At 38.7% G+C, this 18,759-nt stretch overlaps 1 protein-coding gene and 1 non-coding gene across 3 annotated transcripts in view; one reads left to right on the top strand and one right to left on the bottom strand.

The window, feature by feature from the left end:
* dlgap4a (discs, large (Drosophila) homolog-associated protein 4a) overlaps nt 1-5,020 on the bottom strand; it is a 90,004-nt gene extending 84,984 nt beyond the window's left edge. The window contains exon 1 of one of the 2 annotated variants that reach the window (XM_067592781.1): nt 4,873-5,020. The gene's annotated coding sequence lies outside the window, so the exon portion shown is untranslated. The remainder of the gene's footprint in view (nt 1-4,872) is intronic. The other variant, XM_067592782.1, reaches the window with a different exon arrangement.
* A 5,606-nt stretch (nt 5,021-10,626) lies between these two features.
* trnar-ccu (transfer RNA arginine (anticodon CCU)) lies at nt 10,627-10,699 on the top strand. The gene has a single exon. It is a non-coding gene; the product is annotated as a tRNA-Arg (tRNA).
* Nucleotides 10,700-18,759: the final 8,060 nt, after the last annotated feature.

The following is an 18,759-nucleotide window of genomic DNA, read 5'->3' as shown; positions in this document are numbered from 1 at the left end:
AAGAAAAGAAGGGACAAATGGGAGGAGAGGAGAGAAAAGGGGATGAGAGGAGAAGAAAGGAGAAAAGAAGGGATGAAAGGAAAGGAGATGAGAAGAGAAGTGAGGAAAGGAGAAGAAAAGGGTCGGAAGGAGAAGAGAGAAGAGGGGAAAAGAAGGGAGAAAGGGAGGAGAGTAGAGAAGAGGGGACAAAATGAAAGGAGAGAAGAGGAGAGGAGGGGAGAGGAGAGGAGAGGAGAGGAGGAGAGGAGAGGAAAGGAGGAGAGGAGAAAAGAGGAGACAAAAGGAAAGAAGAGAATAAGAGAGGAGAGGGAGGAGGAGAGGAGGGAAGAGGGGATAAGAGGAGAAGAGAGGAGAAAAGAAGGGATGAAAGGAAAGGAGATGAGAGGAGAAGTCAGGAGAGAAGAAGAAAAGAGACAAAAGGAGAGGAAAGAAGAGGAGAGATGAGAAGAAAAGAAGGGATGAAAGAGAGAAGGAGAGAAGAAGGGAAAAAAGGAAAGGAAAAGGGAGAAGAGGAGAGGTGGGGAGAGGAGAAGAAGAGATGAAAGGGAGGAGGTGAGGAGAGAAGAAGGGATGAGAGGAGAGGAGAAGTAACTTGATGGCAGGAAAGGTCATTGACTCAGCAGCACAGAGCAGCGTCAGTGGAGGCAGACTTCATTCACCTCCGAGCACTTCATCAGCTCCTGCACGAGATGAACTGAGAACAGCATTACCAAGGTCATAAAAATCTCCCTCTGTTGCAGACATATATAGAATGAGACGAGCCGCTCTCCTTAGAGATGAAATCACACTATTTCGCTCTCCATTTGAGTCCTCTTTATCCACAAATTTGAGAGGGCGATGATGAGACAATAACTGAACAGATGGAGCAGTAAGACACTTCACCAATGATAAGGAGGAAGTGTACACACGGCTGAGTTCAGAGCGCCGTTCTTCTGCCTGAACTGAAATTACACTGACGGCTTGTTGCTATGGTAAATGTGGAGAAACAACAGTTTGAAATGATATACTGTATATACTGTATTTAAACTATTCCATATCCCAACACATTAATATTTTCTTTTCTTCCTTTCAAACTGAAATAGTGCATAGTGTGGATCCCTAGTGATAACAGACTATGGTAGCGTGAATATGAGCTAAATTTCAACAGACATAACAGCGTAGGAGACTCAGCAATCCATACTGACTCGGTTATAGCGCTACATCATTCAATATGTAACACAGCATGATGAGTGACATGAAAGGCTGGTGAATCTGCTATATTGTAATTACCTTGTTGTGTATGTCAACTGACCTTAACACCCACCACATACAGCTGATAGTGGAGAGCGAGGTAGAGAGACACCAGTTAATATAACAGTGGAGAAGAGGAGAAAAGAAGAGACTGGGCTTCTCCGTGTTCATTGAAATGCCAATTAGACCGATACCTTATGACATTTCTGCTCTTTCTCTTCTCATGAAACAGCTAATGCGCCCCAGCATGGGCAGTCATACTCGAAGAAGCCTTATAATGTAGAAGCTCTAATACAGGTCTGACACACTGAGATTTTAACACTTTTCACCTCTTTTCTGCTGCCGTCTCTAAAACAGAAGATGGGAAACACATCTCAAAGTATTTCCATTACTTGTAGTGGTAAAAGTAGCAAGTGGCAACCTCCAAGGCTGAAAAATTAAGCCAACATCGAAGTGCCAAAAACTGCAGTTCCTCAAATGGCCACCTGAGGCTGGCTCCAAAAGTGAGTCAATCCCCATAGACCCTCATGTTAGAATTGCCCAACTTTACAGCAGAACTAAACATGTTAACACCCTGGTACAAAAAACAGTTTTATAACAATTATAAACAAACAATTATAGCTAATTTCCCCGTTCATGACAACTGTACAGGGAAGTTTTATATAACTCACCCATTTAAAGTTTATAAAGGACTTAAGTTATGCATAATTAAGGGCGTGGCTGCTTTGAGTGACAGGTGGGTGCCATCACAGGCAGGTCACTGCCACAACAACAACATTGGTTAGGTAGCATAACCCCAGATTCACAGAGTATAGGTGTAGCCATAGCCGTAACTCAGTATGTTTTCAGTTCATGAAAGAAAAAAGTCTTGTTCAGTGTTCAAAAGACCCTCTAAGGAGTCGAATGTTCAGTTTTTACAGTACATTTTGTTTGAATGGTTTTAAGCCTGTTTTTTGCAAGTGAAAATTAGCATAAGTATTATCACAGTTAACCATAGACTGTGCTAACCAAGTTAGCAGCTAGCGTTAGGGTCAGCTCCACCCTCTCGTCCAAATATGGTCACTTCTGGCTCCAAAAATCCAAGATGGCGTTGGTCAAAATGCAAACTCAAGGCTTCAAATGGGTGATGTCATGGTGGCTACGTCCATTATTTTTTAACAGTCTATGTGTATCCCTCTGAAAATGTATTTAACCTAAGTTGTGAGAAGAAGATGGTATATTTTTGTTATCTGCCTGCCAAATATACAATCACTGTTTGCTGGGAAAAATGCACTAAAGCCAAGCTCGCTACGATGGAAAAACTGACATTTTAGAGGGAAAATCCAGGGACTTTGAAAAAATGTGTGTATCATTAATTTACTTCCTGAAAAAGGAGCTCTATGGAGGATTTTTCAAAACAGGATTGTTTGTACACCATCAGTACTTTTCTTCTTTTCCCTTTTCCATTTTTTCCTGTTTCTTCATTTGGTTTTTTGTATGTTTTTTTTCTTTCTTTTTTGATTTTTTTTTTTGTATGTTTGTACCTAAAGTATTGAAAGTAAAATTATTTGTTATGCAGACAAACTGCATGGCCCCTGTGATTGTTAAACCTGCAGTGCAGAACTTTTGTCTCCCCCTTCTGGCAGTGAGAGTAATTACACAAACACTGTCAATGTCATTGCCGCAGACCAATCATTGCTGGTTGATGTAAAATGCATCACTACAGGTGCACCAGTGCGGGAAAGTCACCACAGACACCAGATTTAGAAACTCCGGTATACTGCGAAATACGGAGAGACTTACCTTTAAATATATGATATTTTTGGATAATTGTAACTGATGCATTCATGTTTTTACTGCAACAACATATATTTCTTAAGTTGATCATATGTTTTGTATGTAAAATCATAATCAGAGTAGCTATAGCTGTCAAATAAATGTAGTGTATTAAAAAGTACAATATTTCCCTCTGATAAGTAGAGAGTAGAAGTATAAAGTAACATAAAATTGAAGCACTCAAGTTAAGAGCAAGTACTTTGAAATTGTACTTAAGTATAGTCCTTAAGTAAATGTACTTAATTATATTGCACAACTGGAAACTAGTGAAGCTGGAAGGAGCTTTCAACCTTTTCAGGACAAGAACAAACGCTCATGCAGACAATTTGAATGACAGTAATCTAAATGTGAACTCAATGTATTCAATATAACAGTTTCAGTTGTTGCAGGATTCCCTGGTGTGAAAAGACTTTTAATGCTCTTTGTCCTTTAACGTCATACCGATGTGTGATCCTGTGCGGTATCTTGTCAAATCACTCCCTGCAGTAGCCCTGACTAAGCCGGTTTTAAAAAAACACCCATCCTGGATCTGAGCCAGCTGGGTTTCCTTCAAACTCCCCGGTATCATCGTGGCTGTTGGCTCCCTGGCAGCAGCTATGACATTGACACCTTAGTGAGAGCCTCCAGTCCACCACCAACAGAGGTGCTTTACACCGGACTGCTCCTGTACTCTGTTTACACTGCTCTGCTTTTACTCACCTGCTGGTTTGTTATAAAAGCAAACAACCCTGTACACATTTAAAAGCATGTATAGAGTCAGAACACAGAAAAAAAAAGCGGGCATCTGCCATTCATACTATATTGTGAAGTGCAAAGCTTTAGTTGTCAGGCTGCCCAAGCACTCAATGTGTCTCTGCCTGCGGAGGCTGCGTGCACACTGCTGCACTAACATCCTTCAGTGTGCCATCCACAGATTTGTGGTCCCATTGAGCTGTGGATGAATTATTAATCAGCCCCTTCCACTAACAAAATGGGCTTCTAATTGTAGGGACTCCTGTTTGACAACAACAACTGAAACACAGGCATTGATACAAACTGGCTATCGATCAACCCCCTCTCCCCTCTCCCCTCTCCCACCGCCCCCACCACGGACGCAGCCTCATCTTAAGCATCAGAGGATCAGAGGAGAAGTGTGCAGGTTTATATCCAGGCAACTCTATGCTCTCTCATATTTTTTCACATACAACTAACATTTTATAGATGCAAAATAACATTCATGTTTTCTAATGTTTCTAGCAGTGAAGGAGATGAAACTTCAAAGGGAGAATAAGCTGTGGTTTTAGATTTTATAGTCATCTAAAAGCCAGAGAAAAGCCAGGCAGCCAATGGTAATTTAGTGCTGATTAATTCAAAAATCTGCACCGAGTTAAAAAGCTGACAGAAATTTGCTCAATTGTTCTCAAAAGACATGTTTTTTTCCTTTCAAATCTCTAAATTCACTTTCTGTTTTTAAATGTTTTAAAGCTTTAAATATATTCTACTCGCCAATGCTTCTGTAAACTGACTTGGCAGTCTAGAGCCCAGCTTCTAGTCCAGGCATCCTGAGGTGAACCACAGTCAAACTGCTGATAAAAACAGGCAGCTGGCGTGACATTCACAAGTCACATATCGGCATCTTGCAGCTACAGCCGCACTCGTGAGCGGACAGGTGAAGAGCGACCTATTCAAAGCAGGCAAATCGTCAATTTCAACTCAAGAGGGGGATTGACGATGCAACAATGCAGCCTGATGAGCTCCAATCGAGCCTTCAGTGTTGTTGTTTTGTTTTTTTTTTGACTGAAACCCGCAACGCCCGATGTAAAATCCTGAATATGTCAACAAGCTTACCTTTGTCATGTTATTGTAATCAGCTGCAGATGGGTGTCGGTCACACGCGAATAGTTATCCAGCTCTTACATGTCGGCCGTATCACTGTCACCCGGCTGTTTATCTGTCGGGAAGGTAAACAAGACGGTCCTATAATATTGCTAGAAATATATAATTGCCTTTTTTTATCCCTTAGATGTAGCTATGGCACAATATCTCTGCGGTCATTGCTTGCTGGTCCAGTACAGCGGTTCTTCTGGTTGCAGCTCACCGGTTTAGAGAGGGATCCATCACGGCAGGGAAAACGCAGTTTGGAGGCTGCCGGTGATGCTGCTGCAGCAGCGTTTGGTCCGTCGAGACGCGGGATGAGAGAGGTGGGGGTGGGGGCATCCGAGGGCCCACGACAAAACACTCAGCTCCGAAAATGAACTCATCGGAGCCGAAATCACGGTCTCATGAGCAAACGGTGGTTGATGAATCATTATGCGCACAGAGAGGCAACATGACTGAGCAGCCTGCGCGTGTGCGTGTGCGTTTTTATCTCATTCTTTCGCGTGTTTCTGAGGAGTGATGCTGTTTGATGATTCAAGGAGAGAGAAACAAATTTATTTAAAGGGACAATAAAGGGGGGAATTCATTCAACAAGACAACTGTCCGCCTATGACAGAGCATCAACTGGTGATGTTTCCGGTGACACTTTGTTTGGTTGGTTTATTGATACGCTGTGTTACTGACTCATACACTTTTTGTGTGAGATGTTCAATCCAAATTAGTTTTATGAATTTGTGAATCATGGCTGGATTACAAAGTAGGCAACATTCCCCCCAAAAGCTCCAGGTTTACTCCATCTACATAATTTGATTAATCGAAAATATATTTTATAAAATTGGTACCACTGAAGCACAATATCAACTATGACAGGTCCTCCATCCTCCATCTTGTGGCCCTGCGGTCTTAAAGGATAGGTTCACATTTTTTAAGTCTGTCTTAAAACAATAGTCAGGTGCCCAAATGAATAGTAAAACAGGTTTTGCTTGCTGTAATCATCCCTCCTGTTTATATTGACCATTAGAAGATCTCCTCCTAATGTACTTACAGTGTAAGTGATGGGGGGCAAAATCCACAGAAAACAGCAAAAATGTATTTAAAAGTTTATCTGAAGCAAATATGAGGCTTCAACTGTCTAAGTTAGTCAAATAAAATGGATATCTTCTCTCTTCAACAGACAGTGTTTTTCTGTTCAGCTGCAGTGGAAGGATCGTAACAAAAAAAAGGGAATTTGGCACTAAAAAGGCTTTAACTTTAAAAGATATTGACTTCACTTCACTAATTTGGACGGCTGAATCCTCATATTCGCTCCAACTAAACTTTTAAATACATTTTTGCACATTGAAAGTGCATCACGAAGGAATCTTCTAATGGTCAGTATGAACAGGAGGAATGATTGTGGCAAGAAAAACTTATCCTTTAAAGAGGGACTCTGTCACAATCTAGTTTTAAGACTTTAACTGTTTTAGTTTATATTGTGCTCATTTGTTGTAAAGTCATTTTTTTATCAAATCACACACAGAAAACTGAGAGCAGGGTAGTATCATTCCATCATAGGTGTACTGTAAGGCTGCAACCAACAATTATTTTCATTATCTTCTGACCATCATTTTCTTTAATAATCGATTAATTGTTCAGTGCATAAAATGTCAGAAAATAGTGAAAAATCATTATTCCCTGAAGCCTAAGTTTACATATTCAGATTACTTGTTTTGTCTGACCAACAGTCAAAACCCCAAAGATGTTGAGTTTACTGTTATGGAAAACTAGAAAATATTAACCCTTGAGAAGCTGGTACCACTGAATTTTGGGGATTTTTGCATCAAAAAAATGACTTAAACAATTAATCAGTTATCACAATTGTTGCCAATTCATTTTCTGTCAATCAACAAACAAATTAAACATCTAATCATTTCAGGTCTAGAGTACTACCATGTTTACTGGGGGTCCATCGGGGCCTCATCAACAAACCTTTTCTCTGGGGGCATGGACGTCATAAGTCCAACAGAAAAAAAACATATAAGCAATAATAAATAAATGATCAAACGTGTTTCATTGGTAACACTTTACTTTAAACCTTCCTCTTTATTATTTATAAGCTGCATACAAACACTTAATAAATGATTAACAAACACACCATAAGCTTTATATTAATAAATGATATATGATCACCCACCTAATCAAAATCTTAACAGTATATAAAACATTTATTTATACACATGCACAAGTCATTCACTCATGACCTGAAAACTCATAATTCAAGGTCCACTTACTAGATTTATTCCAATATTTATTATTATTTTCGTTAATATTTTTAATAGGCTTCCCTGAAATCAGTGAGAGTCCTCGATGGTAGCTATGGCCTTCCCTCTCCATATCACAAACAAAATCAACGTGTTGTTCCATTGTCCAAAATAATAGATGACATCACCACCACAGTCTTAATGGTACATAAACAATACGTGAAAGCCAGTTTAAGGTGGGTTTTCCCTTTAATGTATGAAACTGTAGTTCCTCATGAATTTTCGTCAAAATGAATACTGGTCACACAGATGTTTTGACACACAAATGCAAATATTATAGACACACACTCACACACACACACACACACACACACACACACACACAAATACAGAGGTCGGTGCCACCAGCAACTGCATGAATATGACTAATCTTCAGTTTGAAATCAAACTGACAATAAAAGACAATCTGTCCTCTCCAGAGTAATGCCCAGTAGCACAAGCATTAAGGATGGCTGATTGGATAAGACCATGACTAATAACTCTGCATCTGATCCAAGGGTGGATATCCAAAGGGGCACGGAAGCAGCCAGTGGTTGTGTTGTAAGCTGAATACTTTTTTTTTTGTTCAGCTAGTCCTCCTCCACAGTAATCTCGTCACATATTGTCTCTCAACAAAGAGAGATAATTAGTTCAGCTCCACAGTTCAGCTGTGGTGGACTGTAACTTTACCTGAGATTTCACTTGTCTTAATTTAGCTGTTACATTAGCGGCTTTTTGGTGCAGATGACTGAGGTGTTATTAGAGGACGTACATTTTGTCTTTTAACTCCGTGAAAAGCCTGACTGGACGTGGGTCAGTGATGTCAGTAATGATAACATGACAATACTGAGGTAACAGGTGTCTTATTATAAGTTGCAGGAGCTCATTTTGTTGTGTTTTTATTGACACTAAAAAGGACTCAAAATGAAAAAATAAAGCTCTGTGCTGTTCATCTGGTCTGCTCTGTCATCTTCAATGTGTTTCATGCAGTTATAACCCAGTTGGCATGTGTGTCGCCAGGTTTCGCAGGTAATATCTAAGTGTCTAGATTCTAAGAGGAGACTGGCGTACGATAAAGTAATGAAGTACACAATGACATCACTTAATCCTTCCCTTAAAAACTCACCAACAACCAAATACCTTTATGTTTAACTGTAGTGTATTATTGTTTCTTTTTTTCTGTCTTAATTCCTTTCAGGTAGAACAATAACCTTGCGTATGTTCGTTCATTAACAGAACTACACTTTCCATTTTGTTACAGGAACTATTGAACTCATACACATCTTGGGTATGAAACAAATGGCACCCACCACCAAGGACCAATCACAACGTAAAATGAGCAAGGGTCCACACAGACTGTACCTGTGGACACACACGCCAAGTGTGTTACACAGTCAAAATACACATTTCATTTGAATGAGATTGTTTTAGATCAACATTAAAACTACATGCTGCTATAAGAAACAGCAATGAAGAGCCAGAGTTGCTTTGCTGCATTTGAAAAAGAGTAAAGGAATTAAATATTACTGTATTTAACATATTAAATGTGTTACATTATTGTCTTCTTCAATATAGCTTTCCCTGAAATGCTTATTATGGTATAAGCAGACCATGTCTAATAAGCACCAACAGCCTGTATACATCAAGTTGGATCTAGTCAGGTAAATGCAAAACAAACCAATTACTGTGATTTTTACAGTCTGTCTCAACATAACATAACGTTTTGCTTAAATTTGAAAGATAAAGCTTTTTGGCCAACTGTTGCCATAAAATGTCATTTTCCTCTTTTGCGTTACATTTTCCAGATGGAGAAAAATAGGAATTGCTTTCACAATCCATCCATCATTGTTGGTGTAGCCTACTTTACTTTGTGTGGTTCATTTAGTCCACATGCAGAAAATTCAAATGAAAGCAGCTTTATTCTGCTTTGAAATTAAATATGTAATAAAACAAGATTTGTAACTAGTACTTTTCAGCATTGTAACCCATACAAAATCGTGACACATTGTTGGCAGAGTGATTGAAAGTAGTGGGATAGTTTCTGCTTTGTCTCTGGCCTCCCTGTGTGTACTCAGGCCAGTGAGTAGTGTATGATAGATATATAGTGAGTGTTTTGGAGGAGGGAAAAAGCTGTTCCACCATCAACTGCCAAGCTCTGTTGTGAGCTTGATCAAATCAGTCCTCTCTGTCATTGACAATCTGTTTTATGTAACAATTCCCATATTCAGTACTCGTTCCAGGACTAACAAACTGTTTCTCAGATTACTCAGAAAGCATTACTGCCAGATGTACATGTGTGTTTCTGTCACTTTCCATATTTTTTGTTGCTTACAGCTGCTTGGGATTGCCTTTGACTCTGCAGTTGTTTTTTAGATAAAATTCATAAAATATACTGTGCTGCGTTAGGTAACAAAGAATAAAGGTCGAAGACATGACATTAAAGCCAGATAAAGCTTCTACAGCCATGCTAGCAGTTCTGTGAAGCTGTACTTACGCAGAGGAGTGCCTTAGGCTAAATGCTAATGTGAGCATGCTAACATGCGCTCGGTGACAATGTTAACGTGCTGATGTTTAGCAGGTGTGATGTTTGCCATGTTCTCCATCTGATTTTATCATGTTAGCAAGTTAGCAATTACTAATTAGCACTTAGCACAATTCACAGCTGAGGTTGATGGGAATGTCATTCATTTTGCAGCTATTTGGTCATAAACCAAAGTATGTGAAATTTTTATATTTGACCAGATGATGGCACCAGATAAAAGTTAGTACAGTTAGGGGAACACAGATGTGTGTATCAAATTTCATGTCAGTACATCCAATAGTTGTCAAGACATGTCACTCAAAACCACTAAACCACCCATGAAGTTGGAAGACTGAGATATCCTGAGTTTTAGTTCCCATATGAGACAAGCGCCAAAAACATTGGATCTTGCAATAAAGCTTAAACTATGTGCTCCGCGTCAACATGCCTGCCAAGGTCAGCGTGACGAAAATGTCATAATCTGCCCTTGGCAGCAAGGGTCTGCACGGATTGTACCCATGGACCATGCGCATGACTACACGTGTGAGTATGTTCGCCTACAAAGACACCCAATGTAACAGAACTGCATGTCCGTCGGCTGTCCACCCTGTTGTCTACATCTGTGTCCCTTTTGGCGTATCTAGCCCTATATATGCTTACAGATATGTATATTTTTTCTTGTCGCTGTAAAGTATAACATACAATTGTGTTTTGTCTGTCATGAATTTGGGGATTTCAGCAACAGACTGTGGATGTCAGGAAAACAGTCTGTGCTACAGACAAAGACTGCTGAGCACAAGCATTGTTCGTTCACTGCATCACTGCTTTTGTGCTCCTCATGCTTTCAGTGCTCTGCTGTGCCATTATTCTCCTATAAATGTCCCTCTCTGTGTACATTGTCTCACTACATATAGTATTACTGAAGCCCCAGTGGCCTAATGGATAAGGCACTGGCCTCCTAAGCCAGGGATTGTGGGTTCGAGTCCCATCTGGGGTGACTAACAGCAGAGTGGTGTGCTGGGCCCATAACTGAGAAGTTGATGGATCAAAACTGCCCTCTGCTAATTTTACTGACAGCTGGTTGGCCTTAAATACATGTGAGTTCCCTAAAGAGGTAATCCAGTTTCTGTAGAGTTGGAAGACTGAGATATGTGTATCAAATATCATGTCAATACCTCCAATGGTTGTCAAGACACATCACTCAAAACCGCAAAAACAACCATTCAGTTGGAAGACTGACATATCCTGACTTTTAGTACTCAGTATGACACAGACTATGCTCAAGGACCATACACACGTGTGAATAGATTTACCTACAAAGACACCCAATGCACAGAACTGCATCTATTGGTTATGGTGGAACTAGAGGAAAAGTCAGGGGAACCATCAATGCCTTTACCAAATTCGTTTAGCAGATGGTAGTTAAGTGAAAACTTTAACCTGCTGGTGGTGATAGAGAAAAAGTCAGTGGATCACCAAAGTCATTAGGATTCATTGTTTGGGAACCAACATCTTTACTAAATTTTGTTGAGATGTTTTAGCAGGTCAGTTAAAACTTTGACCTGCTCGTGGCACTAGAGAAAAAGTCAGGGATCACCAAATTCATTAGGATTGATCCTCGGTGCAACATGGATATCTGTGTCAAATTTCATGGCAATCCATCCAATAGTTGTTGAGACATTTTACCATAAACCAAAAAATATCAACCTCATGGGGGCACAAGAGGAAAAGTCAGGGATTTCCCAAAGTCAGTAGGATTCATTCTCTGGGGATCATGAATGTCTGTACAAAATTTAATGGAAATCCATCCAACAGTTGTTGAGACATTTTAGTCTGGGCCAAAGTGGTGGATCAACTGACCGCCTGATATTGCCATCTATAGAGCCATGGCTCAAACATAGTATGTGGTGGAAATGAACCGATATCATCCTGAGGGTAAGATTAGAATTTCAGCTGCCATTAGAGTCTTTTATTAACTGGTAATCAGTCAATTTTGTAGCCTGTTTTATGAAAAATAAAACAATGAGGAAGTAAATCAATCATAAAGAAATAAAATGCAATACAACTGATTATTCTGCAGCAGCTATGGCAACAGTACATATTATGCCCATTTTATGTAAGAACTAGCCGATATTTGTCACATCCCCACTTTTAATTCATTACAACAAACAATACACTCAGAGATTAATGTTTGCCACAATCTGTCATCACAATTGGTATTAATTACCAAATAAGTGAAATATCATTAATCCCCATTCCTTCTCTTAAGCTCCGTTCCAATCGCATGTGTTTCCCTAAAACACACACAGTCCAGAGAGCGTGCCCACTGGCATGCATAACTGGGTTCCTCCTGTGGAGGACTGGCATTAAAATGCAGACTGCTCCTCATGCTTGTGCCCCTAAGATATCACGCCAATTATTTGTCTCTGCGGGAGCAACCTATTTGCAGAAGATCTTCTTAAAATAAGAGTAGGGAGTCACATCCGCTCTACATCCTTCCTGGTTCCTGACTGGACAGTTGACACAGACACGTGTCACCTCTCGCTGTGATCCTGCAGGGCCATCTAACTATGGATGTGGAAAGGTAGTGACGTTACAGTCACCATACAAGCACAAGCTTTTGGTTCTGTTCACACCCCTGCAGAGAGAATTCAGTCCCACTGTGCATCTCTGCGTCTCCATTTTAGTGAGTTAACAGATCTGTACAACTTGCCCACGGCTCTGTCAAACATGAATTCCAACCATTCTTCTTCCACAAACACACACACACACAAAAAAAAACACACAGTACTTAGTTTGTTTCAGATGTCACAAATCATAAATGTGAAGACAACTACCCTCTTGTACAATATATGTCAGTTCAATCATGACACCAAGTTTAAAAGACGCTGTGTTGGAGGGGCAAGCTGCATGTTTATCCTCATTGCTTTTATTCTCCATCTCTTTTCAAGACCTTTAATGTTTAAAACAACATTCACTTGCTAATTAGGTGACTAATTGGAACCATCTCTGTCTGGCTTTGAGTGTGTCATCATGCTTCACACTGTAATCCAGATCATTTACTTTAATATGCGCAGAAAGAAGCTGAAGCTGAAGAGAATGAATTGGATTTAGTCTCCCTTTTTTTGATCTTTGTAAAACATTAGTGTTTTCCACCATATAAAATTGATCTGGCATCACATTTGCAGCAAATATGTTCTCACACTGTGGTTAAAGCCTCACCATCGTAACACATCACAATTCAGCCTAAACAGAAAAGTGATTCCAGGTGTGAATCCAGATCCCAGCAAGGTGATTTAACATTATCAGCGTTACATTAAACTGACTACCAGAGACAGTCTGTGATGCACGGTGGCAGTGGGATGTCAGGGGCAGCTGACAAGAGCATGTTAGGTGGGCGAGTAGCATTTCATCATACAATCCATGTACAGTAATCAATGACCACTCACCGATAGAGGAAAGAGGGACAGGAGAGAGAGTGAGAGTGCCAGTGGGCATGTCATATAAAAGCACTGAAGAAGAAAAACAGGGAACACAGGGAGGTTGCACTGAATTCGATTGGAGGGGTACGACAGTGAAAAGTGGGGACGTGTAAAAGAGCACAAATGGTGAGAAGGATGTAGAGATTAAAGTAAGCAGATGATTATGTAAGCAAATGCTTGACAGGGCGAGACACACATAAAAGGCCAGAGAGACCATGTGCTGATTGGAAAAGCTGAAGAGCCTGCACCTCCTCTCTTCTGTATAATCCAGCTCTCCATGATTGCTCTTTAGATCAAAGAAACCTGCATTTTTATTCTAATTAAACATCTTTTGTTATGACAAAAACACGTATTCTTTGTCTTTCACCTCATGTGTTTGTTAATTTATCTCACTGCACTGTTTATGTAATACGATATGCACGGGATGTAAATGTTTCACCTGTTCCTAAAGTGTGATGGTTTTTGGTTTGGGTAAATCTGGTCAGCTATGGATCTATTTTAAAAACACCACCAGCCTTGTAAGCCTGGCACCATTCAAGCAGGACTGCAGATGGCTTTGTAAAGCAAGCTCCAACATCTACTGCCTGGACTCATGTTTGGAAAAAAAAACATCCAAAAAACCCAGGAACTGCTGAGACAAACTGCTTTCAGAATATGAGCTCAATTTCTTCCAGTGTGGAGGCAATCTATCGAAAAGCGGAGCGATTTTAAAATCCTGAGCCAGACATGATTCATGAGTCATGCATGTAAACAGCAGTGTGTAAGCCACCCTGTGTAGGACATCAGTTGCAATAGAGAATTGGATTAATAAAAGATTAACAATTCACGGGAATAGAAGATTGGTTACAGACAATAGCGAGCTATTCTGGCCATCGACTAATTGGCCACTGACTCTGATGTGCACCAGATTAATGAACATGTGCTGAGTGAGTTCAGGCAGAATACTCCGTCAACCAGACCATGAACACATGGTTATAGGGCTACACTGCTCCATTTTATTTGTACTCTACTATAATAACACCATGATTCTGTGGGTTTTACTGTACAATCCTCAATTCTATTCTCTCTAATTCAAAACAAACACTAGCAGACTATTAAGCTCCTCATTTATCCCATCAATCATGTGACAAAGCAACCAAACAACAGCCTTGCAGAAAACAAGGCAATCCATCATGAAGCGAAAGTCATCAATCATATTCTTTGTATTAAAAAAAAAAAAATAAATAAATAAATAATGAAGCTGAAGTTAATTATTTTCAGGTCAAGAGGTGAATTCCTGAAGTCTTCCTTTTGGCCAGGTTGATACTGAATCAGCAGTTCCACTTTTCAAATATCATCAGGAGTAAAAGCCTAGAGGTACAAACGCCAAGACAGATATTCAGTTGATATTTAAAATACTCCAGTGGATATGTCCCCTGAATATTTAAGATGTTAGTAAAAAATATATCATTTAGAGCCATGCTGAGCAGCTCTTGCTTGACCATATGATCCTATTACTGACCAACTGTCCACACTGAAATGTGTGGGCTGAGTCTCCACTGAGCGATTAAGTACAGTGATATAATTAGCAGAATTATTAGTTGCTACATTTATAAATCTTGGTTCACACAACTGTCCTGCTCTGTAACTAACTCAGAGCTCTCACAACTGCTAGACACTCTTTTAAATGGATATTTTGAGTGCTGATTCATTCAGAAAAATATTCCTGAGTGTGAGAATTTATCAGATCACTCACTGGGTGATTTTTTTTTGATAGGGTTGAGGTTAGAGCTACTAAATGTTCAATACATTTCGATTTTGTCAATATCTAAGGTCAGGACAGCTCAGTCAACATGTCCAACTATGATTTATATTTGAATGTTGCCAGAAATGATGCAGAATTTAAAAGAGGACTGAAAATTCAGATTACTGACACAGAGTACTCTTGGTGTTATTGTGCCATCTATTGGATTTTACAGATAATTGCAGCAGCGTATCATCAGTGGCAGGAGAAAAGCTTCAGAGGACACAATCCAATGTAGCTGTCTTCATTCATCCTCATTTAAAATATGGAAAGTAAGGATAATATACACTGACTAGGTGGTGACAACAAGTGTGCCAGTAAATGTGCGGTGTTATCATTACATTTACTCAGGTACTGTACTGAAGTATAAATTTGAGATTGTTGTATTTTACTTGAGTATTTCCATTTTATGCTACTGTGTACTTCTACTCCACTACATTTCTTTGCCACTTAGTTACTTTCAGATCAAGATTTTACATAAAAATAATACTGAGTTTATTGATGATTGTACTGATGTTTTATTATCACTTGTTGTTTATTATATGATTTATCTTATATGATGTAAGATGACCTTGAGTGTCATGAAAGGTGCCTTTAAATAAAATGTATTATTATTATTATTATTATTATTATTATTATTATTATTATTATTATTATTATTATATTTTAATATTCTAACTGTTGTGTAAATTTTCCGCTCTTTTTTAAATTCTACATTAAAATGTCTAAAAACAACTAGACCTATGTTGTATATTTTGTTTAGTTGTGTACTTACATTATCCCAAATCTTTCCAACATTTTTCAAACCCTCAGAAATCTGTAATTTTAATCAAGGCAATGGACCGTTTCATTTGGTCATCTGTCAATGGCGTCAGACCCCTCTACCAAAGAGTATAGTGCACAAGATGCACACCTCGGCGTTGTGTTTGTCCGCTACAATTGCATCTACCAAAGAGTAACTTACACACATACAAGATAGTAATTCGCCGTTGTGGCTGTTTGCCACAATGGCGTTTACAAAGAGTAAATTGCACACATACAAGATAATATATCAGTATTGTGGTTGTTTGAGAGAAACTGTTATAAATTGACTTTAATTCAGTTTCAAGTCACATTTTCATGATAAATTTTGGTTGTTTTTAACGATATCTTTTAGCCGGATGAAGGATTTTAGTCGTCGGACGTCTTGATCTTAAATTATCAGAAAAATAAACTGGGCAAATGTAGGCAGCATTAGCAGCACCTCGGCTAACAGCCCCTCCATGAAGTATAGTGCTCGCCGAACATCGTCGGAGAAACATTGATTTTTTTTTTTTTTTAGGTGAAACAGCTTTATTCAGTATTTTTAACTATTTTAATCTGCGTGTACGTTTGTTTTTGGAGAGGAGGAGACCTCTGCGGATAATTTGGCTCCCGGTAGAAACCTGCCGGACGTCTGGACCTTAAATTATAAGAGAAATAAACAGGACAAACGTTAGCAGCAGCTCGACTAACAGCCCCTACCGGATGTCCGGTGCTCGCCGAACATCACCGGAAAAACACTGATTTTTTTTTTAGGTGAAACTGCTTTAATTAGTATTTTTACCTATTTTAATCTGCGTGTATGTTTGTTTTTGGAGAAGAGAAGACCTCTACGTATAATTCGGCTCCCGGTAGAAACCTGCTGAACGTCTGAATCTAAAGTTATAAGAGCAATAAACCAAACAAATGTTGGTAGAAGCTCAGCTAACAGCCCATACCGGACGTCCGGTGCTCGCTGAACATCGTCGGAGAAACACTGACTTTTTTTTTTTTTTTTTAGGTGAAACTGCTTTATTCAGCGTTTTTACCTGTAATCACCGGGTCCGTTTGTTTTGGAGAGGAGACCTCTGCGGGTAATTCGACTCCCAGTAAAAACATCCTGAACGATGAAACTGGAGTAATCCTAACCCGGAGAAGCTGGTTGTTTAACAATGAAGACAACAACTCCCATGATCCCTTGCTACTTCACACCGACATCGCACTCCGTCTTTTGTTATTGTTTCGATTGAGAGACCCCTAGCGGCTGAAATTACATATTGTGCATTTTAAAAAATGTGTTGTGCACTTTGTGTGAAAGATGCTATAGGCTATAAATAAATTGTATTATTATTCTATTATAAAAAAAAAAACATATGATACACTTATATAATATAATATAGCAATATTACTATTAATCTTCCCAAAGTATCTAAAATTGGCTCCACAATGATAAACTACCACACTAAAATGCTCTTACATGTATTTGTTAGTGATAAAACAAACAATATAATAAACTATAATTATATAACACTCTAGAAGAAGCCAAGTACTTTTACTTTTTATACTTTAAGCACATTTTGCTGTTAATACGTCTGTAATTTTTCTTAAGTAACATTTTGAATTACTTCTTCCACCACTGCTAAAGTAAGAAATACTCAAATGATCTATAAGAACTGTAATCTATTATTTATTTTCCTTCTTGGCGTTTTTTTGGAGGCTAGTTGCTCTCAGGGTGAAATTCAAGCACAACCATGAATGGTGGCAGCAACTGATTCTTCATATTCATATCATCATATTCATGCTTCTGAGTTTAAGTTTAGTTGAGTTAGTTTTGGCAGCCTTAAATATAGTGGAAAAGTTTATTCACTCATGACTGAAAACAAGTATTCAGATCCTTAACTTAATTAAAAGTAAATGCATCCAATTCTCCAACAAGTAAAAATAAATATGTACATTATATTCAACAACTGGTACTGTATTAGAATGAACACACTGTATACTATTAATTTAATTTAGTGTGATTCAACACTCAATTCAGGAATAAATGTAAATATTCTCCTATTTTCCATCTGTTAAAGTGTATCTAGTCTCATAAAGTGTTCACCAGTTCATTGTCATTTCCATAAACTAGCTAGTGATAGCTTGTCTCCTCCTGGCCAGAAAGCAGCCTCATATTTAATGTTTTATATATTTTTTTCTTCTCTCCTGTTCTTCATTGTTCAGTTCAGGGGCATAACATAAATAAAAATAAAATAACTTAAATTACATAAAGTCTTGTTTTCAGAGGAAAAGACAGTCTTAATGGAAGACAGAGGAATAACAAAAGGACGGGTTCACCTTTTCAGACTTGTGTAGCTTATAAAGTATTTGAAGGATAGTAAAGTTGATTAAAAATGCTGTTTTGCATATATTTTACTCTTACTTGTGAATACCAAAAAAATCTAATCTCCATATCAAAATGCAAAGTCACATATGAGAAATGAAACAAAGGTCTTTCCAAATTTTGTTGCAGTGTTACTGTTGTAGTATTGACTCAAAGCTCTTAAAGGACGGGTTCACAGTTTTTCATGTCTGTGTTGAAGCAATAGTCAGCTGCACAAATTAACATTGAAAGAGGTTTTTCTTGCCATAATCATTCCTACTATTCATACTGACAATTAGAAGATCCCTTCGTAATGCAATTACAATGTAAGTGATGGGGCACAAAATTCACAAGTCTTCTGTGCAAAAATGTATTTAATAGTTTATTTGAAGCTAATATGGAGCCGTCCAAATTAGTCAAATCAAGTAGATATCTTTCAGCGTTACAGTCTTTTTAGTGTCAAAGTCCCTTTCTTTGTTACTATACTTCCACCGCAGCTCAACGGGGAAACACTGTCCGAGGAAACACAAAGAGGGAATTTTATGCTTAAAAGACTGTAAATGTGGCAGATATCCACTTGATATGACTAACTTAGACTGCTGAAGCCTCATATAAGCTTCAGATAAACTTTTTAATACATTTTTTAACAA

Source organism: Thunnus thynnus, chromosome 6, assembly GCF_963924715.1.
Source record: "Thunnus thynnus chromosome 6, fThuThy2.1, whole genome shotgun sequence".
In the NCBI taxonomy this organism is placed as follows: domain Eukaryota; kingdom Metazoa; phylum Chordata; class Actinopteri; order Scombriformes; family Scombridae; genus Thunnus; species Thunnus thynnus.
Note: the sequence above shows the minus strand (reverse complement) of the source record. Positions and strands in the feature narration are given on the sequence as shown.